We start from the raw sequence: 19,544 nt of genomic DNA on the forward strand, positions 1-19,544 counted from the left end.
TGGTTCCTCTTTGCCTAGGAAACTAGTGTATATATATTTTAAAGTGCTCTGATTCTAAAGCAAAATTTACTTTGCTAGTATTTATTTTTCTATTCCCCTTGGGTAACTGCTTTTCTTGCTCCTGAAAAGTAAGTTTCATTCCAGTTCATTTTTTAATTGCTCATCAACTACCAGATGCATTGTTTCAATCCCTTTTTCATTTTTGAGGAACTGTAATTAGGGTAGGAAAAAAACTATCATTTAGAAGATATGAAATTGAAATCCAAGGCATTTTAATTATTATAATTTGTTTTTACTCATGGAGACAACAGTGAGAATTTTTCTGACACACCTATTTTGTATAAATTTCAAACTTATTTGGAGAATAAAAGTAGAAAACAAGAGAGTGGTAGGCTGTAAGCCTATATAATTAATTCACTTAATAACACATGAACAGAAATATTACCAAATTAAATGACAGCTTATTTTAATGACCACTTGTGTGACAGTGTTTTCTAAGAAAAAAAGACTCTGAAAAATCATTACAGTACCAGTAGCATGTGCATAATCTCTGATGAAAGTGTTCCAACTGGTAACAGCAGAGTTTATGTGAGTGATGGGGTATAGGTAGACTACTGTGGACAACAGGAACTCGTCCCACATTCCAAAATTCATCTTCCAGGGGGAAAAAATCACATGCCACAATTCAGCTATGAAATGAATGAACTCACTTTAGATATTTACATCCATAGTATTTGCAGTAGCTTAAGCTTATTTAAATATGCTATTTTTACATTTTTATTGGTTTAAACCATTTAGCTTATTGAATATACGAACTGAGTAACAATTTTCTGCTTGTAGTTGGATGCCTGTTTTGGTAACATGATATTTGTTATAATCACATACAGAATAATAAAAGGGAAGTCAGATAAAGATTGAGGATTCTCATATAGTAAAGCCAAAGCAAACAACTCAAACTAGTAGCACTAGGTAGATTAAGTCAACTCCCTTCATGGCACCCTTATCGTGGTGTATTCACTAAAAGCAAAATTTCAGTTGGCTGGGTAAACACATTGATGAAGTAATCACTGACTTATTCTAGTCTCTATTCATGTAGAACACTTTTCAAAGTTTAAAATGAATAAGTAAATGAAATATTTTGAAACAAACACATATGTAATCATCACTCAGATTTAATAAACATAAATATCTTGCCATATTTCCTCCACAACTTCAAGAAATAAACATCACCAACATAATAGAATTTCACAGTATATCTACCCCTAATTAATCTATTTTCCCTAGTCTTTCAACATGAATAACCACTCTTATCAAGTATTTCCCAACTATGCTTTTATAATTTTATTACAAGTGTACATATCCAAAACAATATTTGATGTTGTTCATGTATATCAAATTTTAACATGAATGATAACTTTTGTTTTTTTCCAGTTCCCTTTGTTAATGAAAGATTTATTTATATTGATTACTGTGGCTCTGGTCCATCCATCTTTACTGTTCTATTTCATTATGGAATTTACATGTCCATTTTCCAGTAGGTGGACAGCTGGGCAATGACTTATTTCTAATGTCTGTTTTTCTACTAGGAAGAACTTTCTGTGCTGCATTAAATATGCATATATGTAAAATTACCATGATAGTGTAGAAAAACTATAATATAATTGCTATTTTACATATATATATATATTTATACCTATATATGTAATCTTCAAGTCTACTATATATTGCCAAATTGCTCTCCAAAGAAGTATTGTTACTTTGTACTTTCACCATCAAGGAAATAAACCCCTAGTTCCTATAATATGAAAACAGTTTAATATCAGATTTTTCATCTTTGCCAATCTGATATACACAGACATATAAAAAATGTTTTGGATACTTGTATTAGTTTTAACCTTATGATTACTATTAAAAATAAGCACTTTTCCATATTTCATTGCCCATTCATTCAGGTTTTCACTTCTGTGAACTGCTTATTAAAATCATTTGGTTTTTTAAATGCTGTTTTCCCTTTTATTTGATGATTAATTGTTCTTGATATATTCTGAATGCTGATTCTTCATCATTATGGGCACAGTAAACATTTTGCTAACCAGTGGCTTGTTATTACACTTTTTTATTGGGGGAAGGTCTTTTGATAAACATAAAAAATTTAACCTTATAGTAGTCAAAAGAATTGTTACTTAAAAATGTTTTTCCTTTCTTTGTAATAAATTCTTTCCTTCCCCAAGGAAATAATGTGTCTTTTATATTTTCCTTTTGAAGTTTTAAAACTTTGTATTCACATTGAGATATTCAACTTATGTAGAATTTACTTTCAGTTATCATAGCTAGAGTGTTATAATTCTATCTCTTATTTATGGGTAAAGTATTGTTTATGGAAACCTTTCCCTACCTCTGCCAAACACAACATCTCTATCAGTTCAGTTCAGTCACTCAGCCGTGTCCGATACTTTCTGACCCCATGAACCATAGCACGCCAGGTCTCCCTGTCCATCACCAACTGCCGAGTCTACCCAAACCCATGTCCATTGAGTCAGTGATGCCATCCAACCATCTCATCCTCTGTCATCCCCTTCTCCTCCTGCCCTCAATCTTTCCGAGCATCAGGGTTTTTTCAAATGAGTCAGCTCTTCGCATAAGGTGGCCAAAGTATCGGAGTTTCAGCTTCAACATCAGTCCTTCCAATGAACACACAGGACCGATCTCCTTTAGAATGGACTGGTTGGATCTCCTTGTTGTCCAAGGGACTCTCAAGAGTCTTCTCCAACATCACAGTTCAAAAGCATCAATTCTTTGGCACTCAGCTTTCTTTAGAGTCCAACTCTCACATCCATACATGACTACTGGAAAACCATAGCCTTGACTAGACAGACCTTTTTTGGCAAAGTAATATCTCTGCTTTTTAATATGCTGTCTAGGTTGGTCATAACTTTCCTTCCAAGGAGTGAGGGTCTTTTAATTTCATGGCTGCAATTAGCATCTGCAGTGATTTTGGATACCCATACTTCACAGCAAATAGAAGAAGAAAAGCTGGAAGCAGTGGTAGATTTCTTCTTCTTGGGCTCTAAAATCACTGTGGCTGGTGACTGCAGCCATGAAAACAGAAGACGATTGGTTCTTGGCAGGAAACCTATGACAAACCTAGACAGTGTGTTAAAAAGCAAAGATATCACTTTTCTGACAAAGGTCCATATAGTCAAGGCTATGGTCTTTCGTAGTCATGTACAGATGTGAGAGTTGGACCATAAAAAAGGCAGAGTGCCTAAGAATTGAGGCTTTCATACTGCAGTGCTGGAGAAGACTCCAGAGAGTCCCCTGGACAGCAAGGAGATGAAACCAGTCAATCCTAAAGGAAATCAACCCTGAATACTTATTGGAAGTACTGATGTTGAAGCTGAATCTCCAATACTTTGGCCACCTGATGTGAACAGGTGACTTATTGGAAAAGACCCTGATGCTGGGGAAAACTGAAGGCAGGAGGTAAAAAGGGTAACAGGATGAGTTCATTGGATGGCATCACTGATGCAATGGACACGATTTGGGCAAACTCCAGGAGATAATGAGGGACAGGGAAGCCTGGCATGCTACAGTCAGTGCGGTTGCAAAGAGTTAGACACTAACTGGTGACTGAATAGCAACTCTTGTATGATTGCAGTGGAACATGTTTTTCAGAAATTTGCAGCCAGATTTATAATTTTTATTTTTTACTGTGAAATGACTCTTCATATTCTTCGACCATTTTTCTAATAGACTACTCATCATCTTTTCTTAATAATACTGAAACATCTCTAAACAAAGGCTATTTATTTCATGAATTCACATAAGGTAGAAGACTTTATTGGTGACCAGTCTTTTACGTTAGATAGATTTTGTCACATATTTGGCAACTTGAGGAGTTTCATCAAGGTGCCAGTTTTTTGCTGTTTTTAATATTTTCTCTGACTTTTAATTTCATAAACTTTACTCTTACTTTTATTACTTCCTTGCTTCTATTTATATTTATTCAGTAGTTTATTTATTCTGGATTCTTGATTTGAACACTTGATTCATTTATATTTACATATTTCTTATTTTTTTAATAGAAAGATTTTAAATACCAATTTAGCTGCATCCCAAAAGATTTGAAAATGGCACATTTGTTGTCATTCAGTTGTCAATATTTTGTCATTTTTATTGTTATTTAAGATTACTCTTGTGTCAAACATGTTTGTTTACTTCTACTACTTTTTTTTCCTAATTTGACTGCATATGGTCAAGACTATATCTTTATACTACAATTCTTCAAAATTTGGTAAAGTTTCTTCATGACTTATAGATAATTACATATTATAAATGCCCCATCTGTGCTTGGAAAGTGGATCTGTTGAAAGCAAGTTCAGTTCAGTCACTGAGTCGTGCCCAACTCTTTGTGACCCTGTGGACTGCAGCATGCAGGCTTCCCTGTCCATCACTAACTCTCAGAGCTTGCTCAAACTCATGTTCATTGAGTCGGTGATGCCATCCAACCATCTCAACCTCTGTCATCCCCTTCTCCTCCTGCCTTCAGTCTTTTCCCAGAATCAGTCTTTGCCAATGAGTCAGTTTTTCAGCTTCAGCATCAGTCCTTCCAATAAATATTCAAGACTGATTTCCTTTAGGATGGACTGGTTGGATCTCCTTGCTGTCCAACGGACTCTGAACAGTCTTCTCCAACACCACAGTTTAAAAGCATCAATTCTTCAGCACTCAGCTTTCTTTATAGTCCAACTCTTACATCCATATATGACTACTGAAAAAAACCATAGTTTTGACTAGATGGACCTTTGTTGGCAAAGTCTCTGCTTTTTAATATGCTGTCTAGGTTGGTCATAGCTTTTCTTCCAAGGAGCAAGCATCTTCTAATTTCATGGCTGCAGTCACCATCTGCAGAGATTTTGGAGCCCCCCAAAATAAAGTCTCTCACTGTTTCCATTGTTTCCCCATCTATTTGCCATGAAGTGATGGGACTGGATGCCATGATCTTAGTTTTGCAAAATAAGATTTTATACTTAAACACACAAAATCATGACCTTAATTGTTAATTCTGCTGTTCAAATCTTCTATGACCTTACTAATATTTTATTTACATGAACTATTATTTCAAATAAAGGGGTGGTATAAACTCTCAGTACGATTTTGGTTTTAATAGTTTGTTATAATTCTGTCAATTTTGTTTTATACGCTTGAGAAGTAAGTTGTTACACACAAATTCATAATTTCTAAAACTTTTGAGAATATTATTCCTTTATCGAGAAGTAGTGAGCTTTTCATCTCCACATATGACTTTTATCATACATTCTATTTATCAACATTATAATTTCAGCTTTCTTTTGTTAATATTTTTCTGATTTACACATAACCAGGGTTTGAAAAATTTTATTCTATCTTATAAATACAAGTTCACAGAATTGAGCTTAAATATTTTATATTTTTTATATTCTACATTTTTTTTTCTGGACCTGTTTCTGTCACCTTATTGTGGACTTCTTGTTATATTAAACTTTATATATCATTTTTCCTTTGCCATTTTCTGCCTCATACCAAAAAATAAACAAAAAAAAGATCAAAACAGTGTTTTGCCTGTTTTCTTGGCTGATTAGAAAGCTGTATACTGGATTTCTACTCTTTCAGTAATCACTGGTAATTTTTAACACACATTCAAAACCATAGAAAAGTGTTAGTCACTCAGTCAGGTCCAGGTCTTTGAGACCTCCATAGACTGCAGCCCTCCAGGCTCCTCTGTCCATGGAACTTTCTAGGCAGAATACTGGAGTGCCTATCCATTCCCTTTTCCAGGGGATCTTTCTGACCTAGGAATTGCCTTCTGGGTGAATTATTTTTTTCTGCTTCACTCATTCTCTCTTTGACTTGGTTCATCTAGAGTTTATTCTGCCCACTGCAATATTTTGTTTTTTAAATGACCATATTTCACTGCCGAAATTTCTAATTGTTTCTTTTCACATCATACTGTTTTGAGTGATTTAGTTTTCTAACTGATTGCTTTTTCTTTAATGGATGCTTTATTTTTATCTTTTTCAGGTTCTCCCTCATAGAGGGCTATGATCGTCCAATTACTTTTGCCTATTTCCTGACCCTTGGTAGTACAGCCCCACAGCTTCAGTTCTGAACTATTTTGTATTCTATTCATTCCTAATTCACAGTGATGTTTATAATGCTTTCAGTCTCTCATGACTGAATCTATGAATTTATGTTTTGTGTTCTTAATAAGGATCTGGGAGTAAATAAATACCTATCTAAAATGCATGAAAAGTATTTTAAGAGCACATGGCTTTATATAGGTTGGCACTGAAAGATCAAATCCAGAGTCTTCCCATTTTCCTTGCAGTCTTTAAATTCACTGCAAAGTTATCAGGCCCCAGGTCTGAACTATTAGAGAAATATCTGTTATACCTCATTTCAAAGATGGCTGTATTCCATGACATACCAGTAAAGTGATTTGGCTTGCCTTTAGATAAGAGAGTCAGTAAAATATGTAAACATAAGTCACATTGAGAACATTTTTTCCCGATGAACCCATATTCATCATAGAAGCATACCATGGTAAAAATTAGTCGATTATTTCAAGATTTTTGTGTATTCAAAGAAATATTTTCAATTTATTTATTCCTAGGATAAGCACTGAAAATCCTATGGAGCTGAAACAATTAGAATAAATAAAACTTTAAAGCTTTTGGGGGCGGTCCTAAGATGGTGGAGGAATAAGATGGGGAGACCACTTTCTCCCCTACAAATTCATTGAAAGATCATTTGGACGCTGAGCAAATACCACAAAACAACTTCTGAACACTCGCGGAGGACACCAGGCACCCAGAAAGGCAGCCCATTGTCTTCAAAAGGAGGTAGAACAAAATATAAAAGATAAAACGAGAGACAAAAGAGTTAGGGACAGAGATCCATCCTGGGGACGAAGTCTTAAAAGAGGAGAAGTTTCCAAACACTAGGAAACCCTCTCATCAGCGGGTCTGTGGGGAGTTTTGGAATCTCAGAGGGCAACATAACTGGGAGGAAAAAGTAAATAAATAAAACCCACAGATTAAGTGCCTAACTGCAACTCCCAGCAGAGAAGTAGCCTAGACACTTGCATCCGCCACCAGAAAGCTGGGGCTTAACAGGGAGGCGCTGGCTGCACTGCTCAGGGTTAGGACCAGGCCTGAATGCCCTGAGGGCAATCTGAGGGAGCTAACCTGAGATAGTAACCCAAACTGTGGGATAGCCAGGGAGGGAAAAAAAAAGGAGAGAGAGAGAGAGAGAGAGAGAGAGAGAACTTTCCTGCAAAAAGCTCTAACCTAAAGCATTGCCAGACTGCTCACAGAACAAAGGACTGAGCGAATACCAGAGGAGAGTTAGCCAGCTGTGGACCAGCCCATCCCCCGCTGATGAGACAGGGAGGCAGGTGGGTGACAGTCAGAGCCTGAAGGAAAGGGGCAAACTCAGCCCCAGAGACAGCATCCCCTAGCAAACTGTGAGCAGGCTCCCAGTTGCTAACCAAGTCTTCCTGGGATCCTGGACGGTTGATATCCATCAGGAGGGTCACAGCCAGAGATCAGCGCCTCAGAAGAGACAACAGCACACCTGAGACAGTGTTCCCACTGCGCACCCAGGACACTGAGCAGCTGGGACCGGGGAAGTGATAAAACTCACCGCCCAGCTGGGAAGAGTACGCTCGCCAAGCTTCTGATCGCCTGACCTTCTTGTACTTGAGAAGGGCACAAAATGCAGGCCCAACTGAGTCTGTGCCTTTGTGGAGTACCTGAGAATCTGAATCTGAGTGGCGGAGATCTGGGAAGTGCATGCAACCCAGGGCCTGCTTCAGACAGTTCCCTGGCAGAGCAACCTGGAGCCTGAGCAGTGTAGACTGGAAAGGCACACACGCCGTGAGTGGGAGGCAAACCCAGTGTGGCCCAGGCACTGTGAGCGCTCCCCATACATGCCAGTGATATTTGTTTCCAGTGTTCCTCCCTCCCCGCAGCACAACTGAACAAGTGAGCCTAAATAAATGACCACCTTTGCCCCCTTGTGTCAGGGTGGAAGGTAGATACTGAAGAGACTTGCAAACAGAAGAAGCCAAAGTAAACAAAGTGGGAACAGCTTTGGAAGTGACAGGTGCAACAGATTAAAACCCTGTAGTTAGCACTGGCTACATTGGAAGGGACCTATAGACCTTGAGAAGAAGTATAAGCTGGAACAAGGAACTATGTGAAACTGAACTGACCACACACTGCCCACAACAGCTCCAGAGAAATTCCTAGACATATTTTACCATTATCATTTTTAAATTAAACAATTTTTTAAAAAATTTTTAAGTTCTTTATTACTCCTTTAATTTTCATTTTTAAACCTAATATTACCTTGGGAAAAAAAGACCCTATTTTTAAAGCAAATTTCATATTGTTTTATATAACTTTCATGATTTTGTTTTGCTTTTTTAGCATTGTATTTTTGAGAGTCTAACATCTACTCTAGATTTTTAACCTTTGCTTTTTGGTATTTGTTATCAATTCTGTACTTTAAGAAACCAAAATCAGTACCCATTTTAACTTAGGAGTGTGATTACTGGCTTGATTGCTCTCTTCCCTTTGACACTCCTTTTTCCTCCCCAAGGGCCCCTCTATCTCCTCCTTCCCCCTTCTCTTCTCTACTTAACTCTGAGAATCTCTTTGGGTGTTCCAGGCTGTGGAGAAAACTTAGGGAACTGATCAGAGGTTAGATTGGTCCCTCTCCTTTTGACTGCCCCTCCTCTCCTCCTGGTCACCTCTATGTCCTTTCCTCCCTCTTCTCTTCTCTATGGAACTCCGTGAACCTCTCGGAGTGTTCCAGACTGTGTACACAAATAGGAAATTGATTACTGGCTAGACTGGTCTCTCCCCTTTTGATTCCCCATGTTCTCCTCCTGGTCACCTCTAACTCCTTCCTGCCTCTTCTCTTCTTCATTTAACTCTGTGAACCTCTCTGGGTGTCCCTCATCGTGGAGAATCTTTTCTCCTTTAACCTAGATGTTTTATCATCGGACCTGTATGGATGGAGAAGTCTTGAGACTACTGTAAGAATAAGACTGAAAGCCAGAGGCAGGAGGCCTAAATCTGAAACTTGAGAATACCAGAAAATGCCTGAATTCAGGGACTATCAATCGACAAAAGCTCAACCGAAAGCCTCCATACCTACACTGAAACCAAGCTCCACCCAAGAGCCAACAAGTTTCAGAGCAAGACATACTAAGCTAATTCTCCAACAAAGCAGGAACATAACCCTGAGCACAAAAATACAGGCGGCCAAAAGTCACACCAAACCCATAGACACCTTAAAACTCACTACTGGACACTTCATTGCACTCCAGAGAGAAGAAATCCAGCTGCACCTACCAGAACACCGACGTGAGCGTCCCTAACCAGGAAACCTTGACAAGCCACTCATCCAATACCATCCACAGGTTGGCTAATAAACACATGAAAAGATGCTCAACATCACTCATTATCAGAGAAACACAAATCAAAACCACAATGAGGTACCATCTCATGCAGATCAGAATGCCTACTATCAAAAAGTCTACAAACAATAAATGCTGGAGAGGGTATGGAGAAAAGGGAACCCTCTTACACTGTTGGTGGTAATGCAAACTAGTATAGCCACTATGGAGAAGAGTGTGGAGATTCCTTAGAAAACTGGAAATAGAACTGCCTTATGATCCAGCAATCCTACTGCTGGGCATACAACACACTGAGAAAATCAGAATTGAAAGAGACACGTGTACCCCAATGTTCATCGCAGCACTGTTTATAATAGCCAGGACATGGAAGCAACCTAGACGTCCATCGGCAGATGAATGGATAAGAAAGCTGTGGTACATATACACAATGGAGTATTACTCAGCTATTAAAAGAAGGCATTTGAATCAGTTCTAATGAGGTGGATGAAACTGGAGCCTATTACACAGAGTGAAATAAATCACAAAGAAAAACACCAATACAGTATATTAACACATATATATGGAGTTTAGAAAGATGGTAATGATGACCCTATATGAGAGATAGCAAAAGAGACACAGATGTAAACAACAGACTGTTGGACTTTGTGGGAGAAGGCAAGGGTGGGACGATTTGAAAGAATAGCACTGAAACATGTATATTATCATATGTGAAATAGATTGCCAGTCCAGGTTCAATGCATGAGGCAGGGTGCTCATGGCTGATGCACTGGGATGACCCTGAGGGATGGGATGGAGAGGGAGGTGGGAGGGAGGGTCAGAATGGGGAACACATGTACACCCATGGCTGATTCATATGAATATATGGCAAAAACCACCACAATATTGTAAAGTAATTAGCTTCCAATTAAAAAAAAAACAAGCTTTAAAGCTTTAAGGAAGATTCTCAAATATTTTTCTGAAACACATATCATTTCACTAGGAAAAATAGCTAAAATAAAAGCAGTACATTTTTTCTCAGAGCTAATAATGAAATAAGCTGCATGTATAAGTCTTTATATTTTGGTAATAGGGTCTACACCATGTTTGGTGAGGATGGTAGGCATTATTTCCAGCCACAGTCTGATGATTTAGGTATTTCACACAGGGCAGACCAATCAGTAATGACACTTCACATACACACATCAATAGATTATTCCAATGGACATGTAATCCCAAGGAAACATGGGACCTGAGAAACAATTTTCACACATTGTAAATTTACCAGAGATTATGTCTGGAGACTTTGGTAGGCATCCTTGGCTTACCAAATGATTTAGCAATTTTTATTATATCTCATGAGATGATACTATTTAAATAGGCTAAATTTCATTTCCAAAAAAATCTAAGTTTTAATAATGAAACAGCTTGTCTAGATTTCACACAATAGTGTACATATTTATCTCAATTAATCTACTTTAACACTGTATATAATACACATTTGTTACTGTGGTTGGTAACGTCTACTCAAGTCCTTTTCTTCTGATGCTGGTTACTCAGCCCAAGTGCAATCTGTCTTTCCTTTCATTTTTCTGTTCATTATAAAGTGACAAATTACTGGGGATCTCATGATCACTATCCATAAGACATGCACTTCAAATTGTTTTTATAAAATATTTTCCTGGACTAGATCCAGAGATCCCTAGCAATTCATCCCTAGCAATAGATCCCTAGCAATTCAAGCTCCTGACCTTGAGAAATCAATGGCCTAAAGCCACCCTGATCTCTGAGATCTCTTCTAAATTGGTATACCATCACACAGGGGATGATGATAGTTAGGGATGTGGTAGGAAGATTATTCATACTACCCTGGAATATACTCAGATATGGAACTTTTCTCAAGAAATTTTTTACTGCCTAAAACACTGATGTTTCCATAAATACTAAACTATATGCAAATGAAAACTCTTTGTAACTTATTTTTATAAATATAATAAATGAATATTTAATTTTTTAACACATTTTCTTCATTTAGAAACATCTTAGCATTGTATGTACAATCTTTATGATATTTAATTTCTCTAAATGGAAGAAGACAGTTATTAAGATAATTTTAAAAGAAGGATCTGGAGAGACAGATCACTTCAACATAAAAAACAAACCTGTTAGCTTATCTATAAATATGAAGCTCAAATATGTTAATCTTTATCTCATGTATTTTGGTTTTGGTATTTTTTAACTAGATGATATGCACAGAGAATTCTGACATTTAAGATCATTCATAAGTGAGAATGGAAGGACAGGGTCATATTAGTATCACTAAAATATATTTATCGCTGGATTTATGCTTTAAGTACTTTAGAGAGAAATATTTTAAATAATAAAGTCAATGTTTGAGTTAATATCTAACACAAAGCTTAACAAAATAAATAACTTCTTAGTTTAATTTACTTGTTTTATCAACAAGAATTCATTTATATTTCTAAGCTCAGCTAAAGAAAGATGGTAATACACCAATATATTTGCTCTCAAATGACTCACTATATAGAACCATTTTAGAATATATGAATATATAACAATACCTCAGTAATTTTAAGATCCATCTTATATATTCATTCTATTTTCAATTTTTAAGCAGTAAGCATTTAACTGGTAAGTGTAGCCAGTCCAAAGTCATAATCTTCTCTTACTTTGAATAAATGCTAGTATCTAGACCCAATACAATTTCAGTATAATTTGAAATCTCTATCCTAATCTTTGTAATGTCATCATTCGCATTTTATTTTATACAACATTAGAACCTTTGAGGGACTGTGAAAAGCCTATGAAAAAGCCACAATGGTTCACCGGCTTTTTCAATGCAATTCAACTTTATCTAAAAGCTTCAATTTATCCTAGTTTTTGAAAAAAATGTTTCTTTTTCAGATTCATTCAATTTAGGTGTCTCTTCTCTAGCAAAGGCTGGGTCATGAAAGGACATAAACTGTGCTTCACCAAAACCCTAAAAGTCTGTTCAATTTACCTCCTGAATCCGTCAGTTGTGGAATGTGTTTCAGTGTTTCTAGTTCCCTTATGAAAACCTTTATAATCATTGAGACAGTAATATTTAATAACATTTATATAAATGCAAACATCAAAAATATTAATATTAATAATGAAAGTGAAAATGAAATTCACTCAGTCATGTCCAACTCTTTGTGATCCCATGGACTATACAGTCCATGGAATTTTCTAGGCCAGAATACTGGAGTGAGTAGCCTTTCCCTTCTCCATGGGATCTTCCCAACCCAGGAATCGAACTGGGGTCTCCTGCATTGCAGGTGGATTCTTTACCAACTGAGCTATCAGGGAAGCCCAATATTAATAAATTAATAAATACATAAATAAGTTAAAGTTATTAACAAAATTTTCTCCAAAGTAGAGAAAAATTTACCATAAATCCTGACACCTAAGCATTTAATCATGTATTATAGACATTCCTTGATGGAAGCTGGGTGGATGAATAAACCCACAACAAGATCTAGGCACTGGATAACTCCATGCAGAATTAAGAAATTAATTAGGAGGAAGAGCCATAATTTGCAGAGTTGACATCTATTTTACTTTACTTGCATGTATCAATGGGAAGCAATTACAATTCAATTAAAATATTCAATTTTATTACTTTACTGACTGACCTTGAAGTTAATGCCTGTTTTATTTAATTGCATCATCTATGAATAAATGTTAACCCTACAATGTTATGCCCCATTATTTTCAATGCATTTTTCAACTTCTCAACTGAATTATATCAGTCAATTTATTGTCTACTGTCATGAGAGCAAGTGGAGGTTTATTTCTTTGCGACAGCCCAATATATGAGAGAAACATTACAAAATGTTTGATAATGCTATTTTTAACAGAGTCAAGAAAAATGAATTGTGTTCTCATTTCAACTTTTGTAGCCTAGACATTTACTGTAAAATCAGTAGGTGATATTAGAAAAGGTATAATCACTCTGAGAGCAATTTTTAGTCTGACTATAATTCTTGATAAATTTCATTGCAGGCAGAAATGGAACATCCCGTGTATCTTCAAAAGTTAAACACACACACACACACACACACACACACACACACACACCCCTATTAATCTCTTCCTATTTTTACCAGACTCTCTGGCTATCAGAATAAGTGGATTTCATCTAAAAAGTTCTAATGTTTTTGTTAGGGCTTCCCTAGTGTCTCCGTGGTAAAGAATCTGCCTGCAATGCAGGAGAGGACGAATTTGGTCCCAAGGTCTGGAAGATCCCCTGGAGGGAAATGGCAGACCACTCCAGTATTCTTGCCTAGAAAATCTCATGGACAGAGGAACCTAGTGGGCTACAGCTCATGAGATCTCAAAAGTCAGACACAACTTAGTGACTAAACCACAATCACCACCAATTTTTTTGTTCCCAGATTTCAATCGAACACACCATTATCTTACAATTGAGAATTTAATTAATGGAATCACTATATTAATGTCAAAAAGAACAAATAAGACTGATTATATGATCTCTAAAGCAAAAATTAGCTCAGATGTTTTGAAAGTTGACTATTTGGAGAAGGATCTTATTTCAATTTCCAATTTTCCACTTCTACAATTAGACTACTAAAAGCTTAGCTATCTCAGAGGGTATGTTAGGATTCATCTCAACATGTAACTTCTTTCTGAAATCTATGAACTGGTAGCTTACTTCAATATAAGGAGACTTATATAACATAACATAACATAAAGTTACTTATAGAACATAGTGTTCTTGCCTGGAGAATCCCAGGGACGGGGAAGCCTGGTGGGGCTGTTGTCTATGGGATCACACCGAGTCGGACATGACTGAAGTGACTTAGCAGTAGCAGCAGCAGCAACATAAAGGAGATTCAGATACTTTATGGATTCACTTTTGAGATCCACAGAACCCATGAAATGAATGATCAAAAAATCATGTTAAATATAATTATGCAGTTAATGATAATCAATATTTGCTGATGATAGCCTAAATGGTCCTTTGTCTATTTTTAAAATACTATAAAGTTTTAATATGTAAAAAATGAATAAAAAGTGAAAGATGTGCAAATTAAAGAAATTTTTAAAGGGAGGATTTGAGATACTTATTAAAACTATTTAAGATATTTAACATAAATATCTTCCTAATTTTTCATATTAATTTTTGACATAATAAAAAGTGGAAAGTGAAAGAAGCCTGACAATGAGTAGAGATTGTTTAAAGAGGTGAAAGTTGAAGTTAAAAAAGCAGACAAAAGTCAAATCCTATGGATCTTTGTGTTTAATTTTAAAGAGTTTATACTTGACTGTAAGGTCAGAGAGAAGACAGAAGAATTCTAAGCCAAGGATGGCATGATCCAATTTAACCTTTACAAAGATTACTCTAGCTTCAGTCAAATTCATTGACAGGAAACAAGACTGACAGTAAGAAGGCAAATAAAGGAACTGCTGCAATAATTAGTGAGGCAGGACCTAACAGACAAAAGCAATAGGTATGGAAGGAAGAGAACAGATTTGAGAGCAACATATAGTAGGCAGGATACATATTACTTGCTGATGAATTGGGTATGGTGAATAATACAGGAAAAAGAAAAGGCACAGATAGGGGTGGTCCTAAGATGACAGAGGAATAGGACAGAGAGATCACTTTCTCCCCCATAAATTTATTGAAAGAACACTTGAACGTTGAGCAAATACCACAAAACAACTTCTAAATGCTGGCAGAGGACACCAGGCACCCAGAAAGGCAGCCCATTGTCCTCAAAAGGAGGTAGGACAAATATAAAAGATAAAAAGAGAGACAAAAGAGTTATGGATGAACCCGTCCCAGGCAGGAGTTGTAAAAGAGGGTAAGTTTCCAAACACCAGGAAACCCTCTCACTGGCGGATCTGTGGGGAGTTTTGGAATCTCAGAGGGCAACATAACCAGGAGGAAAAATAAATAAATAAAACCCACAGATTACATGCCTAACGTCAACTCCCAGCAGAGAAGTAGCCCAGATGCTGTGTCTGACACCAGCAAGCAGGGGCTGAACAGGGAGGCACCAGCTGCATTGCTTAGGGTAAGGACTGGGCCTGAATGCCCTAAGGGCAATCTGAGGGTGCTAATGTGAGATAGCAACCCAAACTCAGAGAGAGAGACATTTCCGGCGGAAAGCCCTAACCTAAGGCACTGCAGGGCCCGCTCACAGAACAAAGGACTGAGCCAATTACCAGAGGAGACAGGTTGAGGACCAGCCCATCCCCTGCCAGAGACAAGGAGACAGGCAGGTGGCAGCCAGAGCCAGAAAAGGGCAATCTTGGCCCCAGAAATGGCATCCTGTACCAAACTGTGAGCAGGCTTCTAGTTGTTAACAAGTCTTCCTGGGATCCTGGACGGTTGACATCCACTGGGAGATCAGCTCCCAAGAAGAGACACACGGCACACCTGAGACGGCACTCCCACTGTGCACCAAGGAAACTGAGCGGCTGGGACGGGGGAGGTGATAAGACGCACCACACCTGGGGAGTGTGTGCCCACCAAACCCCTGGTCACCTGAACTGCTCGGACCTGGGAAGGGCACAAAACACAGGCCCAACCGAGTCTGTGCCTTTGTGGAGTACCCGAGAAGCTGAACCTGAGTGGCTTAGACCTGGGAAGTGCATGCAACCCCGGGCCGGCTTTAGACAGTTCCCCTGCAGAGCAGCCTGGAGCCTGAGCAGTGTAGACTGAGAAAGCACACATGCTGTGAATGGGGGCAAACCCAGTGTGGCTGAGACACTGCAGCACTCCCCACACATGCCAGTGATATTTGTTGGCATTGTTCCTCCCTCCTCACAGCACGACTGAACAAGTGAACCTAAATAAATGACCACCTTCACCCCCTTGTGTCAGGGCAGGAATTAGACACTGAAGAGACTTGGGAACAAAAGAAACCAAAATAAACAGAGGGAACCGCTTTGGAAGTGACAGGTACAACAGGTTAAACCTTGTAATTAGCATCGACTACATTTGGACTGCAAAGAGATCCAACCAGTCAATTCTAAAGGAGATCAGTTCTGGGTGTTCATTGGAAGGACTGATGCTAAAGCTGAAACTCCAGTACTTTGGCCACCTCATGTGAAGAGTTGACTCAGTGGAAAAGACCCTGATGCTGGGAAGGATTGGGGGCAGGAGGAGAAGGGGATGACAGAGGATGAGATGGCTGGATGGCATCACCAACTCGATGGACATGAGTCTGAGTAAACTCCAGGAGTTGGTGATGGACAGGGAGGCCTGGCGTGCTGCGATTCATGGGGTTGCAAAGAGTTGGACACAAATGAGCGACTGAACTGACTGACTGTAAGCTGGAACAAGGAACTATCTGAAACTGAGCTGAACCTACACTGCCCACAACAGCTCCAGAGAAATTCCTACACATATTTTACTATTATCATTAAATTTTTTTTAATATTTAATTTAAAAAAATTTTAAAGTCCTATATTACTCCTTTCATTTTCATTTTTATAACCTACTATCACCTTGCCAAAAAAAGGACCCTATTTTTAAAGCAAACTTCATATATAGTTTTTATAACTTTTGTGATTTTTTTTTTTAATATTGTATTTTTGAGAGTCTAACCTCTGCTCTAGATTTTTAATCTTTGCTTTTTGGTATTTGTTATCAATTTTGTACCTTTAAGAATCCAATCCTCGTACCCATTTTTACTTAGGAGTATGATTACTGCTTGATTGCCCTCTCCCCCTTATTACTCTCCTTTTTTCCCCTAGGTCATCTCTACCTCCTCCCTCCCTCTTCTCTTTTCTACCCAACCCTGTGAATCTCTCTGGGTATTTCGGGCTGTGGAGAACACTTAGGGAACTGATTACTGGCTAGATCTGTCACTCTTCTCTTGATCCACGCCCCGCCCCCACCTCTCCTTCTGGTCACCTCTATCTCCTTCCTCCCTCTTCTCTTCTCTATGTAACTCTGTGAACCTCTCTGGCGTTCCAGGCTGTGGAGAGCACATAGGGATTTGATTACTGGCTAGATTGCTCTTTCCCTTTTTGATCCCCCCCCCTTCTCCTCCTGGTCACCTCTATCTCCCTCCTCCCTCTTCTCTTTTTCATGTAACTCAGTGAACCTTTCTGGGTGTTCCTCATTGTGGAGAATCTTTTCTCCTTTAACCTAGATGTTTTATCATCGGACCTGTATGGATGGAGAAGTCTTGAGACTACTGTAAGAATAAGACTGAAAACTAGAGGCAGGAGGCTTAAGTCCAAAACCTGAGAGCACCAGAGAACTCTTTACTTCAGGGAACATATATCAATAAGAGCTCATCCAAAAGCCTCCATACCTACACTGAAACCGAGCTCCATCCAAGAGCCAACAAGTTTCAGAGCAAGACATACTAAGCTAATTCTCCAACAAAGCGGGAACATAACCCTGAGCACAAAAATACAGGTGGCAAAAAGTTACACCAAACCCAGAGACACCTCAAAACTCACTATTGGACACTTCATTGTACTCCAGAGAGAAGAGATCTAGCTCCACCCACCAGAACACCAACGCGAGCTTCACTAACCAGGAAACCTTGACAAGCCACTCGTCCAACCCCAACCACAGGGAGGAACCTCCACAATAAAAAGGAACCACAAACTGCCAGCATACAGAAAGGCCACCCCAAACACAGCAACCTAAACAAGATGAAAAGGCAGAGAAATACTCAGCAGGTAAAGGAACATGATAAATGCCCACCAAACCAAACAAAAGAGTAGGAGACAGGGAGTATACCTGAAAAAGAATTCAGAATAAAGATAGTAAAAATGATCCAAAATTTTGAAAACAAAATGGAGTTACAGATAAATTGTCTGGAGACAAGGATTGAGAAAATGCAAGAAAAGTTTAACAAGAACCTAGAAGAAATAAAAAAGAGTCAATCAATAATGAATAATGCAATAACTGAGATCAAAAGCACTCTGGAGGGAACTGAGGCAAAAGACAGGATAAGTGATGTAGAAGATAGAATGGTAGAAATAAATGAAGCAGAGAGAAAAAAAGAATTGAAAGAAATGAGGATAACCTAGAGATCTCTGGGACTATGTCAAATGCCCCAACATTTGTATCATAGGAGTCCCAGAAGAAGAAGACAAAAAGAAAGGCCATGTGAAAATACTTGAGGAGATAATAGTTGAAAACTTCCCTAAAATGGGGAAGGAAATAGTCACCCAAGTCAAAGAAACCCAGAGAGTCCCAAACAGGATAAATCCAAGATGAAACACCCCAAGACACATATTAATCAAATTAACAAAGATCAAACACAAAGAACATATATTAAAAGCATCAAGGGAAAAACAACAAATAACACACAAGGGGATTCCCATCAGGCTAACATTTGATCTTTCAATAGAAACTCTTCAGACCAGATGGGAATGGCAGGACATACTTAAAGTGATGAAAGAGAAAAACCTACAACCCAGATTACTGTATCCAGCAAGAATCTTATTCAAATATGAAGGAGAAATCAAAAGCTTTACAGACAAGCAAAAGCTGAGAGAATTCAGCACCACCAAACCAGCTCTTCAACAAATGCTAAATGATCTTCTCTAAACAGGAAACACAGAAAAGGTGCATAAACTTGAACCCAAAACAACAAAGAAAATGGCAATGGGATCATACTTATCAGTAATTACATTAAATGTAAATGGGTTGAATGCTACAACCAAAAGAAAAAGACTGGCTGAATGAATACAAAAACAAGACCACTATATATGCTGTATACAAGAGACCTACCTCAAACCTAGGAACACATACAGACTGAAAGTGAAGGGCTGGAAAAAGATATTTCACGCAAATTGAGACCAAAAGAAAGCAGGAGTAGCAATAGTCATATCAGATAAAATAGACTTTGAAATAAAGGCCGTGAAAAGAGACAAAGAAGGACACTACATAACGATCAAAGGATCAATCTAAGAAGAAGATATAACAATTATAAATATATATGCACCCAACATAGGAGCACTGCAATATGTAAGGCAAATGCTAGCAAGTATGAAAGGGGAAATTAACAGTAACACAATAATAGTGGGAGACTTTAATACCCCCTCACACCTTTGGATA

At 38.0% G+C, this 19,544-nt stretch overlaps 1 protein-coding gene across 2 annotated transcripts in view; it reads right to left on the minus strand.

Moving 5' to 3' along the window:
• Positions 1-19,544, minus strand: part of DPH6 (diphthamine biosynthesis 6) — a 189,358-nt gene that overhangs the window by 39,051 nt on the left and 130,763 nt on the right. The window lies entirely within an intron of this gene.

Source organism: Bos javanicus, chromosome 10 (assembly GCF_032452875.1).
Source record: "Bos javanicus breed banteng chromosome 10, ARS-OSU_banteng_1.0, whole genome shotgun sequence".
NCBI lineage: Eukaryota > Metazoa > Chordata > Mammalia > Artiodactyla > Bovidae > Bos > Bos javanicus.